This window comes from Colossoma macropomum, unplaced genomic scaffold (assembly GCF_904425465.1).
Source record: "Colossoma macropomum unplaced genomic scaffold, Colossoma_macropomum, whole genome shotgun sequence".
In the NCBI taxonomy this organism is placed as follows: domain Eukaryota; kingdom Metazoa; phylum Chordata; class Actinopteri; order Characiformes; family Serrasalmidae; genus Colossoma; species Colossoma macropomum.
The window spans coordinates 40,671,648-40,691,829 of NW_023494787.1; the positions used below are offsets into that span (position 1 = coordinate 40,671,648).

The 20,182-nt window shown below is 42.0% G+C and overlaps 1 protein-coding gene across 3 annotated transcripts in view; it reads left to right on the top strand.

Moving 5' to 3' along the window:
• tanc2a (tetratricopeptide repeat, ankyrin repeat and coiled-coil containing 2a) overlaps positions 1-20,182 on the top strand; it is a 222,248-nt gene that overhangs the window by 148,948 nt on the left and 53,118 nt on the right. Inside the window, exon 1 of one of the 3 annotated variants that reach the window (XM_036567369.1) lies at positions 8,239-8,274. The exons of the other annotated variants lie outside the window; for them this stretch is intronic. The gene's annotated coding sequence lies outside the window, so the exon portion shown is untranslated. Of the gene's footprint in view, positions 1-8,238; positions 8,275-20,182 lie in introns of those variants that run through there. 3 annotated transcript variants of the gene reach the window in all.

Here is a 20,182-nt window from a genome sequence, read left to right on the forward strand (position 1 = left end):
GTCATTGTTAAATATGTTTCTCTTTATTTCTGACTTTGAAAAGTGAAGAACTTGTACTTAATGGCTGTTTTGACTGGAAATTAAATAAATGAAAGGGAGGTCTTTAACGTGGGCATATTATGCTGTAACATCATAGCAATGCATTTTATACACTAGATTGTTGGATTTCCATGGATGGTTTCACAACCCTTACAGGAATTTTGCTCTCTGTTAGCATCCTGTCTCTTTCTCTATAGTTGATTGCTGTATTTTGCTTTGGGGGAAAAAAAAGAAGTATAAAAAGAAAAATAAATAAGTAAATAAAAATGACCACATGAAATGCTTAAGGGCCTTCGCTGAAGGTTCAGTTCAGTACTGAAGCTATTCTGAGCCTTTCTTTGCAAAAAACCTGCAGTGTGAGCACTCTGTGTTCTCTTAAACACAACTGCACTGCTGTTTATGATTAGAAGCTTAGGCTGACTTCAGTCTCTGAGCTCTGCGTTATCTTTGATACGGATATAAATATGCAGTCAACAGCTTATAGACACATACCAGCTTACATTCAGTAAGCTGCCCGTATCTGCATGTATGTGCATCTGAACATATTTCCTTAATGCTAGTATTGTTCAAGTGGTGGACGAGTGAAGGGGCTACATTGCTCTACAGATCAGTGGTAGGAGACGTCACAGCTAACATCTCGCCGCTTGGGATTTGCCCTTACCTGCCATCACGCTTTTCTGTCCCTTTTTTCTACCTCTTTCTCTCTTTCCTCTTTCTATTTCTTTTTTTTCATGTTTTCAGGCAACCTTTCTCTCTCTGTTCCTCTCTTTTTCTGCCTCTCTCCCTATTTTTTTTCTCCTTTTCTGCCTCTTTCTCTTTCTTTTCCTGTCTTTTTTTCTACCTCTTTCTCTCCTCTTGTCCTCTTTTTTCTGCCTCTTTCTCTTTCTTGCCCTTTCCTTTTTTCCATTTTTCCTCTCTTTCTGTTCCTCTCTCTTTTTTTCCTGCCTTACTCCCTATTTCCTCTCTTTCTCTTTTGTCCGCCTTTTCCCCTTTCTTTTTACTATTTATTTTTTACTTTCTTTCTTACTCACTTTCTTTTTTTGCTGTCTTTTTCCTTTTTCCTTATTCCCCCTATCTTTTTTTTCTGTCCCCTTCTATTTCAGCCACCACCTCTCTGTCGTCTGCCCTGCAGGTCGATAACAGTGGTTCAGATGGGAGTATGTCAGTTCTTTTGCTCTGTGGTTGATGCGTGCAGAATGTAGGGCTGTTGATTGTGTCTAATAGAAGCAGTTTTTTCTGCTAAAGGTGGTTCATGTTAGATTTTGACCAGTGGGTTCAGTCATGCAGCTAAAATGTGCCTGACATTTGCATTTTTGGACCTCCTCTTTTCAGGAAATGGATCTGTAATTGCAAGCATGGGTCTTAGTCTCAGTCTCCAACACAGAAGAGTCAGAAGAGCTCTCTGATTGGCTGTTAAGCCCAATGAATCAGTGCACGAAAAGAGAAATAGTCAGCAAAGCAAACAAGCAACTCATGATACTGAGCCTTCCAGTGTTCTATTTTTGATGACGAAGTAGCGCTTGAAATATATATGCAAACCCAGCAGGGCCTGACTGCTCACGTCGGATTAAGTCGTCAGCTCCCAAATATGTGTCAGGTTTGGGTCAGATTAGGCCACATCCAGGTTCTCCTGCTTTAACAGCTTTTACTGTGTATTTCTCCTGCCTTACATTTACTGTTTACTTTATTATTCCTCTCTTCTTTCATCACCTCAAAACAGTTTTTAATCTGGCGTGCTGGAGTTACTCGGTCGTGTTATTGACAGAGTTTAGCACCAAGGCCCACGCTTCAAAACAACCGTGAGAGAACAACTGTGTGAGAAATAAAGCAGGGATTCAGGAAATTACAGCTGAGTGCTGCCAAAAGAACATTTACGTTTCATTTGTTAGCCAGAATATTTTTGTACATTCAATATAGCTGAAATGTTGTATGTAAAGAAGTTAGCTTTAGGATTAAACAGGAAAAGGCTAACATCTTGCTCTATGTGCATAGCACAGTGTGAGAACAGCTTATCCAGACTAAAAGCCTTTAGGACATTGTTTGGAAACGTTTATTGATTAATAAATCACTGATTATTTTTTCATATTATTTTGTTTATTTTTTGAAAGGTTATTTATCCATGATCTAATGACTGCTATTATTGTTGCTATGCTGTAATTGAACCGCTACTATTTTTGGGACTTTGTCTAATAGCAAGCTGCTTCAGGGCAGTTTCAGACTGTATTTTAAAGGACTCTGGTCAGTTTCATACTGAAAACTTGATGATGTGGTTTAGGTCAGGTTCAGACAACATTTAGTCTTGAGCTGGGTCCGAATATCAGGAGTCAGAGGGGGCTTTGGCAGATCATCAGTTCTTAGGCTGTATTTGGGTTCAGACGGGTAGTTCTTGGGCTGTTTTCGGGTTCAGACAGAAAGTTCTTGCACTGTATTCGGGTTCAGACAGAAAGTTCTTGCACTGTATTCGGGTTAAGACAAAGTTCTTGGGCTGTATTTAGGTTCAGACAAAGTTTATGTGCCATATTTGGGTTCAGACAGAAAGTTCTTGGGCCGTATTCGGGTTCAGACAGGAAGTTCTTGGGCCGTATTTGGGTTCAGACAGAAAGTTTCTCGGCTGTATTTGGGTTCAGACAGAAAGATCTTGGGCTGTGTTCAGATTCAGACAGCAAGTTCTTGGGCCATATTCAGATTCAGACAGAAAGTTCTTGGGCCGTATTCGGGTTCAGACAGGAAGTTCTTGGGCCGTATTCGGGGCCCAACAGAAAGTTCTTGGACTGTATTCGGGGTTCAGACAAAGTTCTTGGGCTGTATTCAGGTTCAGACAGTTGGGCTGTATTTGGGTTTAGAGACAAAGTTCTTGGGCTGTATTCAAGTTGGGCCCAAAAGATCAGCACTGATTTAAACCCTTTTATGAATATAGATTTTCTATGTTGGCTTGGTGTGTCCATAGGCAGTAGCTCGGTCTTGGTTTTTCATCACTAACTGAAATTGTTCAGAGTTCAGTAAGTGCAGGTGGCAACATTTGCTTTGCTGAAGTAGATGTCTTCACACCTGCTGTTCTCCCTGCTTCAGACTCTCTCTCTCTCCAGGCTCTCCAGATGCTCCAGACTCTCTCTCCTTCCACATTTCTGCAGTTAGTCACTAACACTCAGCACAAAACTCAAACCTGTACATAAAACTTCTTTGTGCTTCTTGTGAATGTTTGAGTGTTACCTGGGGGTGAGTTTGCGTCTATGGCTATTAGTTATTTGATCTGCCTGATTTGTACACTGCTATGTGCAGTAGGACTGCATAAAAGAGAGAACATCAATCACAAAAATGACTGTACCTGTTCTCATTAGAAGATAAGCAATTAAAATATCTTTGATGACCAGGCTCATTAGCATGCCTATTAATATACTTCAGACGTCTGTGCTTGTGTAATAGAGAGACAGCAGGGATAGAAATAGATTCGCCAGTCCATTTTCATCACTTAGCATCATTCATACGCAGAAATAGCAGGCCGCCTCCGCTAGTGGCTCCTCGGGAAAAGAGTCTGGACTTTTGTGAGCCTTTCTGTATCTTTCCTGTTTTCCTACACTGCCTGTTTTACTGATCTTTTCGCAGGATCACGCCTAAGTTATTTAGACACAGCTGTTGGCCAGAGTGGCGGCCCTGTCCCAAAACCGTTCTCTTCAGACCCAGCCCAGGCCAGCTTTAGCTGTGGAGTTGTTGGCAGGAGGCTGGAGGAAGTGTTCTGGTTTTGTAGCACTGGTGACAAGAAGACGGTAGACGTCTCAGCATGTGTTACCCCTTAGAAGTTTTAAAAGTTTAGGAAACATGACTCTGGTGTCTTAGTTTTCTTCCATTGTTTTTTGCTTTTTTTTACCTAGTGTAATGTTAATTGTTGCTTTCTTCTCTGTCGTTTCTGCTTCTAAAGAGAAGCAATTTTCCCTTTAGTATTTAGCAATACACAACTCACCTGTCCGGTACTGCGTTGAATAACCTATGGGAAGCAGCTTTAACCAATGAGCATGCAAATCTTTTTGTTTTACAGCTAGTTTGCCCTCCATGATCTAAGCATGGCAGTGCCCGGGGGTGTGGACCCCATCATAAAACGGTTCGTACAGTCCTACGAGGTAGTTTCAGTCTTTGTCTTAGGTGAGCCTATGTTATGAAAGAAACTTGATGACACATCACTTTTATACACAGCGTTTTGTTTTTTGTTTTAGTACACTGTACGGGGAAATTCACCTCCACATTTAACCCATCTGTGCAGTAAAACACCCACATACACACTAGTGAATGCACACTCACTATGGGCAGTGAGCACACTTGCCCGGAGCGGTGGGCAGCCCTAGCCATGGCGCCCAGGGAGCAGCTGGGGGTTAGGTGCCTTGCTCAAGGGCGCTTCAGTCATGTCCTGTCAGCTCAGGGGATCGAACTGGCAACCTTCCAGTCACGAGGCTGGCTCCCTTACGCCCAGCCCACAACTGCCCCTTAAATTATTATTAAGAATATACAGGAGAGATAGATTTAGATTTTATACAGAGTTACAAATCACTGCTGTCAGAACAAAATCCCGTCTCTCCAAAATGGTAACTTTACAGGAGAAGGGAAAAACATACTTTACTTTTAATGTAAGTCAAAGGAACCAGTCTTCTTTCAGAGTAATTTTGGCTTGTTTCTTTTGGTCCATTCATCATAAAACTTACAAACACTGTAAAGGGTAACAGGTACTTTCAGATTATGTCAAAAAACAGACAAAAATGGAGATACATTGCCCAAATTACACAATACACTCGTGTGTATTACTAGATGCACTTAAACTGTTGCAGTTTGAAACCAGCTGGACCATATTAAAAATATACAATGTCACAAAGTGACAAAGTGTCCAAAGTCTGTGCTGATTTCAGCAAAGGAACCAGGAGTGAAAACAGGCTTAGTGAGCTAAACATCTATCATATCAAATTACACCCTCCTTTGTCTAGAACCAGCGATAATTGCAGTGTCTAAGAGGTAAGATAAGGAGGCTGATTGCAGCGCAGTGGAACCTGTGAGGGAATCAATTCCCCCATCAGTACAGCACAACTTAGTAAATCTGTGTTCTCTTTCACTCTGTTTCTTCTCTTTTGCTGCCAGTCTTTCTGTCTGTCTCATGTGCTCTCTAACTCTCTTTCTCTCTACCTCTTTTTCTCACCTAGTTTCCTCTTCAGACACTAAACAGTGTCACTTGGCTCTGTTTTTTTCTCAGCTTCTTTTTTGTGCTTTTGTTCCTCCCAGTGAGCCAGTGATTTTTAGCGGCAGCCGGAGACTCTGAGCTTCGCCACAGGCCAAATTAAGAACTCTTGTTCTTTGCTAACCTCAAATTCTCTCACAAAGGAACACCAAAATGTATGTGTTTAGAGTAAAGCAGCTCTATTTTAGCCCATATCCAACAAGAACAATGACAATTTCTATAATCGATTTACCTACAGACTATTATTTTGATGACTGTTGATGGATTATTGGTGGATATCGGTGGATAATTTGACTAATCTGATGATCGCACTTTCATTGCCGCTGCCATCATTCAAAATTCACTCGGTGCGAAAGGTGATTTTTTTCTTTTATGGCACAACGAAACAATAGCCATATCATCCTTGACACTTCCTGGTGGGTCCTGCAGTCTGTCCGAATGATCATGAACAGTATAAGCTATGTTTCCAATCAAATGGAAATCTTAAGCGTCAAATCTTAAGCGTCGTCGCAGCAGACAGTTCTACACTTGACACGTCTTTCCTTCCTTCCATCACTTATTAGAAAAATTCATAATTTTTGCATTTCTCTTTTATTGGTAAACCAACTTTTACACCTCTTCTGAGTGTTTTTATGATATTTTTAGTTTTTATGACTTACTAAATTGTAAGTGGTTAAAACAATTAAATGACACATAAGCAGCATTGTTTACTAATTGTTGCAAGGTACCACTTTACAATTAGACTACCTTTATAAAGCTTTTATTAATGGTTTCGATGATTAATGATTATTAATTGGTTATTAAGAAGTTATAACAAATAAAAAGGAAACAATGACCTGTTGCTTGCCACGTAGGCTGAGCCTACATTCACCAAAACTGTTAAACCATAGATCTTGCTTGTTTATCTTGCTTTGTGTTCTCCATCAGTCAGCATTGTACCTGTCAACTTCATTAGATATTAGGTAGAAAGTTACTGCCATTAAACCTCCTCAGGACATCTTATTAGTCAGAAATTATAATTTGGTTTATGTTAACATATGAAATGATTTGGCAGTATCATTTTCCTTGACATTTTCAGCATGCTAATAGCATCAACCTCATGATTGTCACAAGTATTGTGTAAAGCTGCTAGGTGGTAATGTATACCAGACATGAAGGTGATGCTACAGGGTTCACTGGGCTTGGGTGGCATCTTCGGACAGCATCCCAGGTGTGGATCCTTTCTGACTAATAAGGCACCCTGATGGTAGTTAAATGATAGTAATGTATTAACAAACATCTAAAGAAACAGTCAGGTACAGTGCTGACTTATGGAGAGCGCAAAGAAAGATAAGTGCTGGTCAGCACTTCAACATTAAGGTTTAACAGTGTAGATGAATGTAGGCTAACTATTTGTAAAGCAACAAGTCACTATTGCCTTTTTATTCATGTGTCATAAAAGCTTGTTAATGGTTTTTAAGGTGTTTATGATCTAATTTTTAAACCATTATACATGTAGTTTTTGTATAGGACCCAATGCAGGCCTAGTTATAACAGAGGAGGCTCCTGAGAGTCCAGGCCTCAGTGACAGAACCACCAGAGTGAGTGCCTTATGATTGAGGTGAAATGTGATCCACACTGAACAAAACACATCCAACACTCCTCTATCTGAGGAGTTCTGAGCTGCAGAACTCTCTCCCGGGACTGGAAGGGTCAGAAAGAAGTGACCCTGGCCCCTTAGATCGATCCGCACCATGCCTATGGCCCAACAACAGCGTAACCCGACCCCCAGCCTCGCCTGACACGCTTCCCTTAAACATTACCATCTGTGTTTTTCTCCTTTTCTCTCTCTCTCTCGTGCTCTGATTCTTCTCCACTGTACCTTGCTGTTCTGTCTTGTCTCCTTGCTCTGGTTCACTGTAGCTGATGGTAGGGTTTTGTAGTTGTGTATAGCCTCATGGAAAGCTCTATGTTTTTTTGGACGGCTTTGTCATGGAACTTGCTTCCCTCAAACTGGCTTCCAACTCTGCCAGGATTCTTGACCTGGACATGCACTCTTCCGGTAAGTCTGACCCCACACTTTGTCCAAGTATTTAGCATCAACTCACTCTCTCTCGCTCTTCTCTTTTTTCTCCCTCTCAGTCTAATTGTACCGTAGGAGAGTTTGCGTGTGCGTACAGGACATCCTTCCAGCTTTTTTTTTTTTTTTCTTCTGCTGCATTTTGCAGAGAGCTCAGAGCTCGTGGTTTTTCTCTCAGCTCTCCCTCCCCTGTCTGCTTTTTGTGGGGCTCTGGACTTCCAAGCCTGCAGACTTGCTCGCGGTTCCCTGTTGAAGTCTGAGCCAGCGGTTTTTCTCTGTAGCTGTACAGAGCCGACCAAACCGCCGCCTCGCGCCTCCCCCCGCTACTCTGGAGGCCAAAGGGAGTGGAGCGGAGAGCCTGGAGCTCATTCCCAGCTGGGACTCCACAGCTCCAGAGCGGAACGGAGCCTCTCCTGGCTTGTTGACTCCTGGCTGGCTCGCTCAGCCGGAGGCGGAGAGGAGTCACTGGTGGGATTTGGAGCGATGGATCTGGCCGCCTCGGTGCGGAAGGCGTGCTGCGGGAGGCGGAGGAAGAGGTCCCGGCCCTACGAGCGCGCCGTCCGGCCCAGCCGAACCTCCTGCCTGCTCCGCCGCTGGATGTCCCAGCTGTGCTGCACGTCCCGGGCCTGCACCTCCAGCCTGAGCGCCTCGGACCAGTCCCTCCTGCAGCCGGGCTGCTGCACCCGGCCTAGAGGAGCACACGGGATGGGGGTAGCAGGAGGAGGAGAGGGGGAGATGGAGGCGTATGGACAGGAAGTGTGGGTGGGAGCGGGAGAGGAGGAGGAGGAGGAGGAGGAGGAGGAGGAGGAAGAGGTAGAGGCAGAGGAAGAAGAAGATAATGATGTCAGTGACGATGATGATAATCGACATGGCGATGATGATAATGATGATGGTGATGAGAGTAAGGATGATGATGGTGATGGTAACAATAATGATGGCAATGAGCAAGAAGAAGAAAGAGGTGAGGATGCTGCGGGGTTGGGCCTAAAGCAGATAATCACCCATAAATATTGAAGGGGAGACAGAATTTAATGCTTAGAAGTTTAAATTGTCGGCTATATTGTTTAAATTGTCGGTTCTCAAACTGGGGGCTAACAGGGCTAATCTCAGAAGTTGTATTTCTGCTTAATAAGCTTTAATTTTATCAGTTTATTAAATCTGCTTCAGCTATATTGAAAAAAGCAGAACTAAACGTTATTAAACGTTATTAAAATTAAATATATGCAACTAATCATGTCCACTTAGCAGATTATCTGTAATGTTATAGAACAGGGCGATTGTATGTTCAGGTCAGTGATGGCTGCGAAGAAAGCCAACAAAACGGACTAGGTTCTGGTAAGACATTGCCCTTGTTCGTTAAATGATAGTAATGACCTGGGGTAAGGCATACGATGGGAGGGCAAATAGGGCGAACAGGCAAGGCCTAATATTGTTAATGATCATGATAATTATCTGTTTCCCTTTATCATGGTTTATGACAATATATCAATAAAGCAAATTTTTAAACAGTTTTAAATGTAATAAATGTCATTTTAAGTAGGGGTATATGTATACAATATTTACAATAAGACAGTCATTAAATACAAATAACTGTCCACATCATGATGCTCACTGTGTAGTCAGGACTGGAGTGAACCTGCCATGGAGCAGTGAACTGTAGCAAGAGCTGGGAAGCTGCTCCAACAGAAGATCCAACATAAGAGCATGGAACAAACTACTAGTACCTGTACTTTATCAGCATATAAAATCATATTCTGTACTGTGTCATTCAATCATCATGAACATGCCGTATCGGTCATTATATGACAGTGTGTAATGTGGAAACCTTTACTTTATTAGCAGCCTCTGTTTATCCAATACACAATGACAAGGCTAATTTCTGATTCTCCATTATGCAATAGCATCAAGCTAATGACGGGGGAGGGTATATATTACCACACTGAGTTTAGTACTAAAATGGAGTCTACACACGAACTGCGGACAAATGAAGCTTGTAACAGACGTTTTGGCAACGTTTTTTGTTTTCATTTCTATGCTGTAGATATACTGTGAATCATTGAGTTAGCATTTCACCCTACATTGAACTGCTGGATTCGCCTGTTAGCTCATTAGCCTAGCAACGTTTTACGTTAGCGATGCTTTCATGCCTTTTACTTCATACATACAAAGTTTGTGACCGCAAACGTAATTGTATTCATAAGACTGAGCATTTTTTCCTTCTCTAAGCTGGGTGGGATGTAAGTTTTCACCTTTCTGATGAGAAGAAGTCCTGCTTGCTAGGCTACGGCTGTTGAGAGTTTTCTCAGAGTTTGTGAAAGCAGAACTGCTTTGCGTGTCTACAAATGCTAAATTGCAGTGATTTTATTGTCCATGATAACATTACTGTGCGCGTTTAATATCTCTTTTTACTGAATTACCGAATATTGGCAGATGTCTGTGCATATAGTAACCACAAAAAGGGGCCTTAGACTAAAAAAATTGAGAACTACTGTTTAAAATGAAAGCATATTATTAACTACATCTTTACGCAGTGATTTACATTTACATTTCCTTTCTGTAATGACAGATTTGAGTCTGCAAACTATAAAAGATGTTTTTTCTTTCCACAAAACAAGACCATGTGCTTAATAATAACTTTGAATCGTAATATTTCTTCTCCTGCTAATGAACAGAATTTATCTGCATGCAATGAGCTGCTGCGAGAGAGAAATAACTAGTATAAACTTGCATGATAATTTTGTTATCCTTTGGGATAGTTGAGACTTCTAAGGCCTGGCGATTGTATTCGTAGACTGATAGATGTGATACCAGTGGAGATAAAGGTGTGTTGTATGAACTCATGGGCAGCAATTCTGATAATGACGGTGATGTGAGTGGTGATGAAGATGATGGTAATGATAACAGTGATGACAAGAAACAAGAGTTGGGAACCTGGAAGTGGACGAAGTGTTAAAAATGGCGAGAAGCGGTCTCTTAGACCCTTCTTACGCTGAATTGTGTCAGGGAAGCTTTTTGACATTTTGTCCACCATATTATGAGGAACCTTGCTCTACCAAACAACTTCATACCCTCTTTACTGAACCCCTGTTGGTAGCACTCTGCCTTTTTTTGAATGCTTACATAGAGCTATTGGAGGAGAGAGGAATTGAATGATTGTATGAGGAGGCTTCATGCTGATGGAGCTTGAGGCATTTCGGACGCTCACTTCTTCAGTTGCTCGTTGCTCATCTGTCTGAGCCTCCCTCATTACAGCCTGGTTTCATCTCTTTCCGGTCGACACGTCCCAGTGGAGACGCCTTGCAGACGTGGCTGCACTGCAATTTGTCTCGATTAGGGCAGATTTTGCCGCAGATGACACAAACATGGAAATGGGTTGGTGGCAGGGAGAGAAATGGAAAGTATTCGAGGTTTGATACTAGACGTCGTGGCCTAAAAGAGCTTTGGGCTCATGGCTCGTTCTTTTTCTCATATGGCACGCCGTGTCAGCCATACAGCACTAATGGAGATATGGGTCATGTCAAATGCAGGCATTTCTCATGGTTGTTTTGGTGACATTTGGTGACAATAAGCAAAATGAGCTGGCAGTGCTCTGATACTGGGTATTGGCATCGGGCCGATATCAGGAAAAGGATCATCTGTTACAAATAGCACAAATTGATGTGTTGTTAGCTGTGTATTCGTTATGAGAGTACACATCTGGAGACAACCTGTTCAACTTCTCTAACAAGAGTGCGCTCCTTATAAGCTCATCTGGTCTGTGCTCTGTTAACGTCTGGAATACAGTGATAACAGAAGCCAAACAAGCTAGCTAGCCAAGCGCTAACCTTAGATAACAGAGCTGTTTTTCTCTTGAACAGGTAATGTTTATTTTCACAGCATGTAATGTGTTTTCTGCAAACATGACACATTTACATGCTCAGCTGGAGTCTTTGGAGGGACTTTACAGTGATGGTAACTCACATTACATTCACAGGCTACCAACAGGCTTGTTGTCCATTGGACAGTGTTGACGAGCTCAGCATAACCCCCTACTTTGAGCAGTACGAGGCTTTGAATTGATTTAAAAGTGTCCCACTCAGTTTGTTCCCACCCTAATAAGTCTACACTTTTCCCCACATTTAGCCCAACATTTCTCGTGGTTGTCCCCAGATGTTCTCATTGTGAGATCACGTCTGGCCCTGTGAGACTAGCTTTGGGGTAATAGAGTTTTTGGGTAGTTTGGGCCTACCTTTTGGTGCTCATCTTAAGTGAAGTGCTCCAGTTAAATTGGTGTAATAACACATTTTTAAGCATTTTTAAAGAAGAAATATTGGCTCATTGCCGGGCCGATATTTAAGGTTTTGATATCGATATCAGAAAAGAAAAAGTTGTATCGGGCCGTCTCCAGGCAAAACTCACCTGGAGCGTTTTGGGCATGTGTTTGCCATAGCCAGCAACTGTCGACTTCAAATAGCAAGCTAGTGGCTAATAACCCAAAAGTAATAGTAGCTTATTAGTAAATGTCTGATTGACAAGCTCTCACGTCGTTTGCTGTTGTTCTGGAGGCTTTGATTTTTGTTCTTGGAGGATTCTCACACACACGCACAAAAAGAAACATTATGATAGGGCTATAATTTGTGACGCCCACTAAAATCTTGGATGGTCTCTGTACAAGTTGTTTGAAGGAAACTTGACTGTGCAGTATTTCATGGTTTAAATAAAACTCAATAACAAAGCAACATTCTTGTGCTTTCTCTCTCTCTCTCTCTCTCTCTTTCTCTCTCTCTCTCTCTCTCTCATATGGCCATTTATAGAGCCAAGAGTTTGTTTGTCAGGAGCTTTGTTGTTGCTTTTTTCCCTCTCTCTGCCCTGTCCTTTGTAAACCGCTGGACCGCTCCGTTCTGCAGGTTGGTTTTCTGGCCGTGCCGCCCTGTGTGGACAGCCACCCTCTCATCACACTGCTGCCCCCTCCACCCTCCTCCACCCTCGCTATACTAACTCAAACCAGCTTTGCAGCTTTATTTTTGGACCAGTACTGCTTTTCTCCTTGAGTCTCTCTCTCTTTCTCTCTCTCTCTCTCTCTGATTCTGCCTCAGGCTGATTCACCAGAAATGCCATCAGAACCAGCTTTAAAAAGACCCATGAGCATTTACAGCTGTTTTACATGCAGCAGTACTGCCATGGTCCAATAACAGTCTCTGGCCATGTCACCCTCTCAGTGTTCTGGGTGGTGGCTTGCAAGACAGCATTTGGACTGTATTATATTGCTGTTAGGCTTTCTCTGGTTTTGTATTCTGGTGTTTGGTGTCAGAAATTTGCTTCTTCAGTTTTGCACTAGGGCTACAAGGCTAATGAAGCTAACAAACGATGGACACTAACATGGCCGATTCAACGACAGTTACATCACAGAGAAGCACCTGCAAAAGAGGAAATTACCCCAGGACCCCATGTACATTTAATCCTGTTCGAATAGGGCTTAAAGGGGGTTCACATTAAATTTTTTTTTGTGTCTGTCACTTAAGCTGTGCTTGCTGTCATTTCAGTATGTACAGGCAAAAACGTCTGGCACGTCCGATTCTAGGGAGTGACCTGCTTTTAATTATCAAGCATGGTGCTGCTAGCAAAAACAAGCTAAATAATAATACTGCTACTGTCACTGAAGGCTTGCCAGCTTTTTGCTCAGACTGCTCAGCACAGAAAAAATGCTCCTGACGTAGGCCACATGACCACTTCAGGTTCACCTCTTTATAACCTAAGGCGCCTGGATCGCTCTGCACAAAAGACACCCACACAGGGTGTATGAAACATGAGGCGTGGTTTGCTTGTGTGGTTTCTAACAGTGTATGACAAATTGCATGACACTTACTTACATTAGCCTTTCAGCTCCAGTGCAAAACTAAAGAAGCAAACTTTCAACACCAGCGATGTGTAGGCTGAGCTGTGATTATGGACTGTTTAGGTGATGAAAAGGAGGGGCAACATTAATGAAATTCTCCCATGATGTGATCTGTGAAATGTGTGTTTGGATATAAAAGTATAATCTAGGACTAAATTTTGCTTTTTAGTTTTAAACTGGAGGCTGACATTGCTAACAAACACAAAGTCAGTAGACACCCAGATCTTTAAACATATCACCAAAATTTCTCATCAGGGTCTTTATTAAGGTTACACAGAGTTGTCGATGTGGTTTAGGATGCAGTATGACTAAGTCATTAAAATTTAACAAAATGTATTGTAAAAGCATTGCACCAAATCCCCCCACAGAGTCACATCCCCTTTAGGTGCATAGACACTAAATTACACAATGTTGTTGTTGTTTTTTATAAACATGTTTTCAATGTGAAAAACTTGAGATTAACAGTTCTTTATAAAAAGAAACAACAGAACCAATCAACATGATCTGTAGCGTCCATCTGCCTGCACACATGCAAAATGGAATTTGGATTTTAGCATTTAAAATTTCATTTTTGTTCATTTCTTTTAGATCACAAGTCATACTGTGTCCTAAACCACATCAGTAAGTCTACATGACCATAAAGAAGACCCAGATGTGGTTTGAGTGAAAAGATTTGGGTGACTATTAACTTCTAGTGTTTGTTAGCAATGTTCGCCTCCAGTTTTAAACTAAACTTTAAACTAAAGAAAACTGTGCAAATTTGATTTTTCACTGAAGCGTTTTCTTGAAATTAACCCCAGAACAAAACCACAGAAGTCAGTCGGTAGGTGACGTGATGCTTGAATATACAGAGAAAGGCAGTCAACCTGAAATCTTTAAGATGCTAATCGTCTGTTACCTCAGCTAATATTACTAACCATGTCTTTTTTCACTTGGTACATTTTATCTTGAAAACAGTGAGTTTGTGAAGAGTTTATTAGCTGAACCGAAGGTGAAAAATGCACTAAATGTGTGTCCATTTACTCCATCTGAGTAGAGTGTAGAGAGAACGTTAATCGTCGCTCTCTCAGAGATGCATTTGATATGCTGTAGCTGTGCTTTGCACTGCTGCACAGCACTACGTGGCTGCCTTTACTCTAACAGAGTCCATTATCTCCTATAAGCAGAAGACCTCAGCTGTAAAATATTTCTGATGGGTTGTAAAATATTCCACATCTAGTCCTGGTCTTTGCTATACGACCATAATGTCTCTTACAGCGGCGACATCTACAATCAGACTTGTCTTCTTTATGCAGTTGTCTGGAAATCATGTGTCAGTGCAGGGGAATGATGATTGAATTATTGGATTAAACACTATGCAAGGCTCTCAGTACAACGCTGCCATTAAAACACACCGCTGTGCGTTTTTTCTTTCTCTGGGTTTCATATTCTCTGCAGTCTAAGCAGTTTTCTCCTGCACATGCGGTTTGCTAGCGGCTGTGGGTCGGCGCTAGCTTCTGCCCAGCCGCTGATGTCTTTTCGCTCTTTAAAAGCCCGAAAACATGTACTGTTCGCTATAAGTCAAAGCTTTGGCCAGGGCCCAGCTACTTTAGGCCTTAATGCAGCGCCTGTGGCTATAGAGAGACAGCGACATGACGGACGACTGCGAGATACAAACCCCTGCAATGCTCTCCTCATGCACGCACAAACAGTACAGGAGCGTGGTTCCCGCGGGACAGCTGCTGTGGGGATTGGGGTGGAGGGGGGGTGGGGTGGAGAGGAAGCAGTTTATTTTGTTGTTGTGTGGATAAGTTAAAGAGGTTAGCACCGAGGGACTCCCCTGGGAGCTGTCCATAGGAGGGCCATTTGACTTAAACAGCTGAGACTCGTGTAGACAAATCAGTGGAGGTGATACAGTTGAATCAGTGTAGTCGCCTCACTTGATTCAGTGAATCTTGCTCTGCTGAGTGATGGGTTGAGTCCATTATCTCTTTATATGGAGGGGCAATATGAGTTAAGTGACTGAGCCTAGCAAAGCTGTTGTCTGAAGTTGACTCAGTTGATTCAGTGAATTGTACTCAGTTGGTCATCCTAATAGTTCCCTAAAAAAATGGACTACACATGCTATTCAGGCATTTTTGCAGAGGGCATAGGGAGAGTGAAATGTTTGGTCTGAAGGGAGCTGCTGTTCTCTGTTTAATGATGATGTCGCAGAGAATTACAAATGCTTAGTTTTTTCAGTGGACATGACTCATTTGACTCAAAGTTGATTCGGTTTATGCTGTGAAGTTGCTTCAGTCGACTTAGTTTATTCAGCGAATCTACCTCAGTTTATTCAGTGAAGCGGTTAAATTGGCTGAATTTGTTCAGCAAAGCTGACTCTGTTGGCTCACTTTGTTCAGTGAAGCTTAATCTAATAAATCAGTTCAGTCTGCATAGCTGACTCAGTTAACTGAATTTATTCAGTGAAGCTGACTTTGTTGACCAGAGCTGGGAATATCAGGTCTATAAAGTAAAAATCCTCCCTAGAATATTGTTCCGACTGCCTGGCTTCTCTAGTTACCTCAATCCAGCACAAGAAGTGACCACACAGTTGGAACATTCACTTTCTGGACTTGAATTTCCCACATCTGCTGTTGGCTTAGTTTATTCAGTGAAACAGTTCAGTTTGTTCAGTTTATTCAGTGTAGTTGACTCAGTTTTATTCAGTTTTATTTAGTGAACAGTTGACTCAGTTTATTCACTGAAGATGAATCAGTTGACTCAGTTAATTTAGTGAAGCTGAATCAATTGGCTCAAATTGTTCACTGAAGCTGATTCCATTGACTCGGGTTTATTTCGTGAAGCAGTTCACTTGGCTCAGCATATTCACTGACTCTGAATTAGTTGACTGAGTTTTATTCAGTGAAGTGGTTCAGGTGACTCAGTTTATTCTGTGAAGTAGTTCAGTTAACTCCATCTATTCACTGAAGCTGAATCAGTTGGCTCAGATTGTTCAATGAAGCTGATTCTTTTGTCTCCGTTTATTCAGAAAAATTGAACCAGTTGTCTCAGGTTTATTCAGTGAAGCAGTTCACTTGACTCAGCATATTCACTGACGTTGAATTAGTTTTATTCAGTAAAGTGGTTCCGTTGGCTCAGTTTATTCTGTGAAGCTGACTTCATTGACTCAGTTTATTCAGTAAAGCTGACTCCATTGACTCAGTTTATTCATTGAAGCTGACTCCATTGACTCAGTCTATTTATTGAAGCTGACTCACTTGACTCAGTGAAGCCTGACTCCATAACCTCAGTTTCCCCCACAGTGTTGAGTGGCAGAATGAAAGCTCCCAGGGTGCCTCCCATGATCAGAGCAGACTGCGTCACAGCCTTTAGCACAAAGTAGACAAGCAGGCTCCAGCTTTAACAGAGCTCTGTGTGTGGACGTTTGTGTGTGTTGTTTTTGGCAGGCCTCAGTGGCAGGGGGTCACTCAAATAAGGTTAACCTGTAAACGTAAATTACAGCTCCCCTCTCTCTCTCTGTCTCTCTCTCTCTCTCTGTCTCTCTCTCTACTTTCCTCACTCTTTCTCTCAGATATACACCATCGTATCTCCACACACTGTGGGTTGTGCATATTTGTGCTGTAGCATACTGGTGTGCATGGAGGTATTTAGTAGAACATGCATGTATGAATACAGTACTGTACAGAAGTCAGAGACCACCCCTCATTTATTTAATTTCCAGTCAAAACAGCCTTTTAATTATATTATTCTAATTTTAGATATAAGATCGAAAGCTAAAGGAAAATAAGTAAAAAAACAAAAGTGAAAAAGTTTACAGAACTGGAGTTTAAAAAATATATAAAAAGGTACAGAGAAAATGGGACTTCCCACAACCCTTTCAGACCTAGTAGACCACCAAAACTGTCCCCTTCAAATAAAATGTACTTAAAGCTTTCGTCTTTGAGAGAGAGGAGAAAATCAGACTCCACTCTCACTTCAGATCTGAAAACATCCACAGGTGTTTCTGTCCATCCTTCCACTGTGAGAAGACTCAATACTGAGTCTGAAAGGATGTGTAGCTGTTACTCAGAAAAGGAAATAGACAAACACAGGAGCTGCTGGTGTTCTTACAACAATGGATTGACCACCTCATTTGTACCTAATAGCCATTTTGACTGGTATTTAAAAAAGTGAATGGTCTCTGACTTCTGAACAGTACTGCAAATCTGTGCCATGAATGTATACTTGATCATACTTACAACCACATTCGCGCGTTTGTTTGTACCTGTGTCTGTGTGTTTACCTGTAAGCAGATGTTATTGATGTCCTGCCAACTTTGTGCTGATTCTGCAGTAAGAATGCAAACAGCTGTACAGCTCTTTATGTGTACAGTATCCACAGTTCAGCTTCAGAAGATGTGCTCTGAAAGCCATTGTTTCTGTTTGTCTGTTTTGTTTTCCTTGTTCTTTGACCAGAGGGGGTTTAGTGACACACTTGGTGTGTTATGTTAAACACATGGCATTGCGGGTTTAAAAAGAGGAGAATTCTACGGAGAATTTTCCAACACAGAGACGTTTATATTCATACTGCTGTTATTAGTGGGATCCAGAGGTAATTATATACTGTCATACATGACATAGAGCCAGTCAGAGGGGGACAGACAGAGAGAGGGAGAGAGAGAGAGAGTGGAGAGATGCAGACAAAGAAAAAGAGAGAGAAGGAGAGAGAAGCAGACAGAGAGGGGCGGGGAAAGTAGAGAGGGAGAGAAGGAATCAGGCAGGCAGAAAGAGAGAGAAAGAGAGACATGGGGAGAGGAAGGGAGAGAGAGATATGAGTGATTTTGAGAGAGAGAGAAAGAGAGAGAGAAAGAAAGAGACAGCCAGGGGGAGAGAAAGAAAGAGAGAGAGAGATATGGGTGATATTGAGAGAAAGAGAGAGAGACAGACAGCCAGGGGGAGAGAAAGAGAGAGAGAGAGAGAGATATGGGTGATATTGAGAGAGAGAGAGAAATAGACAGACATGGGGAGAGAAAGGGATAGAGAGATATGGGTGATGTTGTGAGAGGGAGAGAGAGATATGGGTGATATTGCGAGAGGGAGAGAGAGAAAGGGAGAGAGAGATATGGGTGATATTGAGAGAGAGAAAGAGACTGACATGAAGAGAGAGAGAGGTAGAGAGATATAGATGATATTGAGAGAGAGAGAAAGAGACAGACATGAGGAGAGAAAGGGAGAGAGATATTGGTGGTATCAAGAGGGAGAGAAAGAGATTGACATGGGGAGAGAAAGGGAGAGAGATATAGGTGATATTGAGAGAGAGAGATAGAAAGAGACTAACATGGGGAGAGAAAGGGAGAGATATGGGTGATATTGAGAGAGAGAGAGAGAAAGAAAGAGACTCACATGGGGAGAGAAAGGGAGAGAGATATGGGTGATAGAGAGAGAGAGAGAAAGAGACTGACATGGGGAGAGAAAGGGAGAGAGCTATGGGTGATTTTGAGAGAGAGAGAGAGAGAGAGAGAGATGGGTGACATTGAGAGAGAGAGAGAGAGAGATGTGGAGGAGACAGTGAGAAAGACAGACAAAGAACAAAACACAGTGAGAGAGAGATGCTAATACATGTCATACTTAGACGCGTTCCTTTAGGCCATTGATAGTTGCCATGGCGACAATCTTTGTTAGTCTGGTCTATTTCCAGGGCCACAAATTTAGACGGGGATGAGCAGAAAGAGAGAAAGGGATGAAGAGAGATGAAGAAATTAGAGACAGTGTTTTCTCCAGCCTGTGTTCAGCCCTGTATTGACGTCTTATATGGAGCAGTGAACACTCAGCTACATGTGAACAGACTGATTCTAATTAGCACTGCTAACAGATGATTACATATTCCAGCATACAGGATCACACGTGTGGGGAGAGTGAGAAGTTTTCATCATCACAGAGCTCTGCATGTGAGGCTTTGAGGCAGTTCAAGAGACTTAAACATGTTAGTTTTATTTTTGATCACTCTAAAACATGATATCTGCAGTCTTTGCCTCTGAGAAACAGTGCTGCTGTATTTGTAGCTTATATTCTTTTATACTGTTACTGTTAGTAATTGTTGTTAAGAGCAGTTACGTCGACTGCCTCTTTTCAACTCCTATTCTATTTGACTCTCTTCTCTCCTCTTCTCTTCTCCTTTATTCTCTTCCCACCCTTTTTCTCCTTTCTTCTCTTTTCTTGTCTTCTCCTCTCCACTCCTTTCTTTTCTTCTCTTCTCTTTATTTCTCTTCTCCTTTCTTCTCTACTTACCCTTTTTCTCTTTTCTTCTCTTCTCCATTCTTCTCTTATCACCATTTTTCTCATTTCTTCTCTTCTTTTCTCCACTCCTCTCTTCTCTTCTTCACTTTTCTCTTCTCAGCTGTTATTTTATTTTTGGGTAAAGCTGTTTTTTTTCTGCTCCATCTGTTTACTTGAGTTATCGATTCTATCAGCAGGAAAGAGAGAGAGAAAGAGCGAGAGAGAGAGAGGTGAAAAAAGCCTAATCCTCAGAAAGCTCATCTCTCTGTAGGTAATCGCTACCGCTCCCTTGAAGTCTGCCTGCACATAGTCTAGCTGTACTTGTGTGTGTGTGTGTGTGTGTGTGTGTGTGTGTGTGTGTGTGTGAAGCTGCTTGAGGAATTCAGGCACCTGACCAGTGTGAGCTTTCCCTAAAACCACCGCCACACCTAAACGCCCCCACAGGATTATGGGAAGGTGGTGGGAAACGTTTTGAAATGTGCGTCTGTGTCTGGGAGAGATAGCAATTCAGGGTGGAGTCCTGGACTGAGATGAAGCCGATTGTACTGAACTGTGTGCTTGATGTTAATTCATTAAACTTTTTAAAAGTAAAATTTAGCATTTTATCTCATTTACACTTTGTTCCCCTTAGTCTGAATGTAGTCAGTCAGCCAAGACATGTTTTGTGTCTGTAGTTTTTAGTTTTCATTGGAGCTACAAGGCTAATGTAGCTAAGAAGTAATGGAAGCTTACACCCAGAGATGTTCACTAGTTGCTTC